Below are 4,447 nucleotides of genomic sequence, written 5' to 3' on the forward strand. Positions count from 1 at the left end.
GAAGAGGCGATTCATAGGTTGACTGAACAAAGGAGAAAAGGAATGGATTTCAAGGTCTCTGCACACTATGCTCTTTCATTATCAGGGATTGTTGTGATTATCCTCAAAGTAACATGTCAAGGTGCTTAATCATTGCCCCCTGTCTCCATGATAGATGTGTGGGCTGTGGCTCTACTTGGTGTCTTATCCTTCATTTCACTTTATGGTATTTGGCAGTTTTGGATCATAGACTTTTTTTTTTTTTTTTTTTTTTTGAGAGTGAATGAGTTTATCATGTCTTTTCCTAAGAACAGCTTTTTCAGAAAGAGAGTGAAGGGGATTCCCAAAGGTGCTGATCTCCTGGAGGAATATGGAACATTTCACGGATTTGTGTTTCATCCTTGTACAGGGGCCATATGTATCTCTGTATCCTTCCAATTTTAGTATATGATCTGCTGAAGTGAGTGCAAGACTTTTTCTTTCTCTCTTTCTTTCCTCTTCTTTCTTTCTTTCTTTCTTTCTTTCTTTCTTTCTTTCTTTCTTTCTTTCTTTCTTTCTAAAATCAAACACAGATTCACACAGGCAGATATTTGAGACTAAAGACGAAACATTGAAATTCATCACGAAGAAGAACCAGACGTGCTGTTTGGGGCACATTTTTTGTCTGGAAGATACTAAGACATGAAATAGAAGTTTGGATAGTTTTGTTGTGAACACTGAGCCTCCAGCTAACCCATGGTCAAGGAGCTTAATCAGAGGGAAAGGGGAGGGGATAGACAGTAGTTCTTTTCACTTTGAGGGCTCGTTGGATTCCATCGCTTCCTGAAACTGCATTACAGCACTTATAAAGCAATTAGACTGCTGATATGCTAGAACTCTCCTAGGTTCATCCTTTTCATCAAGTAATTCCTGCCAGGGACCAAACAGTCTGGAACTAGCTTAATAGAACACTATTAAGAATAATCACTATTTGAGTTCCTTACTTCCTGGAAACCTCAAAGCGTAAACATATAGGTTTTATTTAGAAGAGATCCTGTGAATTGTAGAATTTTATCACTGTCCCTGATAGATAAATGGCAGCATGGGAGATTTTTGTCTGTTTTCCTATACTCAGAAAATAGTAAAGGTGGGACAATCCCTAGCATTTATTTATTTTTTTTTAATTAAAAATGTTTATGTATTTTTGAGAGAGACACACACAATCAAGGGAGAGGCAAAGAGAGGGAGACAGAGGAACTGAAGCAGGCTCTGTGTTGAGAGCAGAGAACCTGAAGTGGGGTTCGAACTCACAGACTGAACATCATGAGATCATGATTTGAGTCAAAGTTGGATGCTTAACCGACTGAGCCACCCAGGCGCCTGTATTCTCTTTTCATGAAGATGTTCTACAAGGTTCTTTCACAAATAAATACATGCTGGAGAATGTGTGGTTGGGAATGGGAAGAGGTTCTAAGTGATGTAAATTCTAGCCAAGATGTGCCTTCCTCATGTAAACGCAAAGTTCAACTCAAATTTATAACTAGAGGAAGAAAAAGAGAATTAACATTGTTTCCCTATAAATCAACAGCATAATAGTATTCACTTAAGTATGCCTTCCCATTCATTAGCCTGTTCCATTGTGCCAACATTCTATGGAGCAAATTGTTCTGACATCATTTTCCTTGTGTTTTCAAGGTGAAGGGACTGACTCACAGCGTTTAGGTCTTGAGCTCTTGCTCCAAATTTAATTCAGTGGTACCATTTCAGGAACAGAGAAGGCTGAAATAATTGGGTGAAATTATACAATGTTGGCAAAATTCAAATTTGTCTTAACTTATAAAAGTGATTCCGCTTAGTAGGAAACAGTCTCGTTGTAAACAACCTGGTGGATAAAAATAAACGTCTACATGAAAGTGAAGTGGTTCACCCTTTTACAGTTTGCAAAGCAATATCACAGACATTAACTTATTTGAGGTTTGCTTCAATCTTTTGGGAGAAGCAGAGGAAAGAGTCTCTTCATCTATAATATGGAGTCCTTATAAGCTTCAGTGGGTTGAAATGACTTATTCCAAGTCCCACAGCCAGACGATGGTGGAGCTGGGACAATCTCAAAAACCCCTTACTTGTTTTTCATAAGGGTTTATTACAAAGTTCTTTTGAATAATGACCCTCCTTTGTGAATTTCAAGTAGAATTTGGTATGCAGAGATTTGATTTACACATCACCTTTTCTAGCCCTTCTTTTGCTTAGCACTAAACAGATATTCCAGGAGACACTCATGAATCTTGAGCTTGTGTCCAGTCTCAGAAAGTATCAGCCAGGTGCTTCTATCTCAGAAAAGAAGCCACATTTCTGATGATAATGTTGAGGTTCATAACATATCGAGCCCTGAGCTTCTCCAGTGAGCCACTGGGAAGCCTCCATGACTCCATCTACTCAGTCTAAGAAAATTCTTAATCAGCAGTGAGACTGAGTTCTTAGTTTCCAATTGGTTCAGGCCCTTCCTTTCTTCTGTCTTTAAGAAACTCCATTGCAACATTTTCTTACTGCAAAATTTTCTGGCACCTTCTTTGCAAGTCATTTGATTTGATACTCTTGTATTTTCCTGAGACCTTCATAGATGAGAAAAACAGAGGCCAAAGTCTGTCTGTCTCTTATGTTCGTATTTCTTTTAATACCATCCTCTCGAGATGTTCCTCCTAGCCTATACCTATACGGATCCTCCCCTCTTGAATTTCTCTGCCATTTGTTGCCTTTGCTAATTTTCTATGGTTAATTATTGTGCTTTGTCTCCCTATTAAATGTCAAATGAAGGTAGATATAGTTGATTATATTATTTTATATCCAAGACATTAACCTGTATAATGCCTTCCAGATCAGAAAGGCTAGGCAAATATCTATAAAATGCTTGTCAGGTTTATTGTTGTTGTTGCTGTTGTTGTTTGTTTTTGTTTTTGTATTTTCCTGATCTAACCATCTCTAGTGAGGATGTAATAGTATTGTAATGTAATGAAATTGTTAATTTCCACTGACAATGGAAAACATTGTTAATATAGAACCTAACATACCATGGGGGTAGGGAAGGAGAAAAAATAGTTTAAAACAGAGAGAGAGGCAAACCATGAGAGACTCTTAAATACAGAGAACAAACTGAGGGTTCATGGTGGGGGAGGGCGTGGAGAGGGGAGAATGGGTGATGGGTATTAAGGAGGGGACTTATTGGGATGAGCACTGGGTGTTGTATATAAGCAATGAATCATGGGAATCTACCCCCAAAACCATAAGCACACTGAATACACTGTATGTTAGGTAACTTGACAATAAATTATATTAAAAAATAAATAAATACAAATACGTAAAGAAAAAAAAAGAAAATGCTTAATTGGCTATATATATTTACAAGGATGACCAAGGGTATACCTCTAAAGAATATTCCTCAAAGGAATCCATTTAGAAAATATTACTGGTTATTGCATTTTTAATATTAATAATTAGGGGTGCTTGGGTGGCTCAGTTGGTTAAGTATCTGACTTCAGCTCAGGTCATGATCTCACAGTTTATGGGATTGAGCCCCACATTAGTCTCCACACTATCAGCGCAGAACCTGCTTGGGATTCTCTCTTTCTCCCTCTCTCCCTCTCCTTCCCTCTCTCCCTCTCTCTCTCCTTCTCTCCCTCTCTCTCTCCCAGGATAGGTAAATAAACTTTAAATAAATAAGTAAATAAGTAAATAAATAAAAGAGCACTAAGATAACTGAAGTTATCTTAAAATATATTGATAGTCAATATTTAGCATATATTGAGTGCTTACCTTGTGCCAGGTAACTGTTGGAAATATTTTGTGTCTCTTAATTTATGTAATCTTCATAAGAAACAACCTTTGGAAAACCCAATAGTGAAAGAGTTAAAAGGGTTTACTTTACCAGACAGCCAGGTACATTACCCTGGATGCTTCTAGACTAAGAGCTCTTTCAGTATCAGAATTTTGTTTTGCTAATTGGTTTCTAGCACATATTAAATGCTTAATAAATATTTAATGAATGGAAGGATTAATAAGTGAATGGCAATATTGCTTGGAATTTGTTTGTTTGTTTGTTTGTTTGTTTTTGGACTCCATGTTGAAGATTATCAGGTAAGAAAATTAGTCTCATTACTCTGTAATTATCCCTTATTTTATTCCAGAAATGGCATTTTCCAGCTTAATTGACTTCCTCAATCATCAAACTTAGCTCTAACTTCTCCAAAATCAACCATATTTCCCCTTGAAGGAAATCAGTGTGAATGAGCGTTTCTCAACATTGGCACTATTGATATCTTAGATTGGAGGATTCTTTGTTGTGGGGGTTACCTTGTGCCTTGTAAGAGTTTTAGTAGCATCCCCTAGATCTCTACTCCTTAGATGTTAAGAGCATCTTTGTCTTCTCCGCTCCTAGTTGTAACAACCAGAAATGTCTCCATGCATTGCCAAATGCCCCAAGGTGGATAAAGGT

General features: G+C 37.3%; 1 non-coding gene across 1 annotated transcript; it reads right to left on the reverse strand.

Moving 5' to 3' along the window:
* Positions 1–343: 343 nt before the first annotated feature.
* Positions 344–447, reverse strand: LOC122202887. Its single transcript, XR_006194942.1, has one exon. It is a non-coding gene; the product is annotated as a U6 spliceosomal RNA (small nuclear RNA).
* Between the last annotated feature and the right edge of the window lie 4,000 nt (positions 448–4,447).

This window comes from Panthera leo, chromosome D2, assembly GCF_018350215.1.
Source record: "Panthera leo isolate Ple1 chromosome D2, P.leo_Ple1_pat1.1, whole genome shotgun sequence".
Lineage (NCBI taxonomy): Eukaryota > Metazoa > Chordata > Mammalia > Carnivora > Felidae > Panthera > Panthera leo.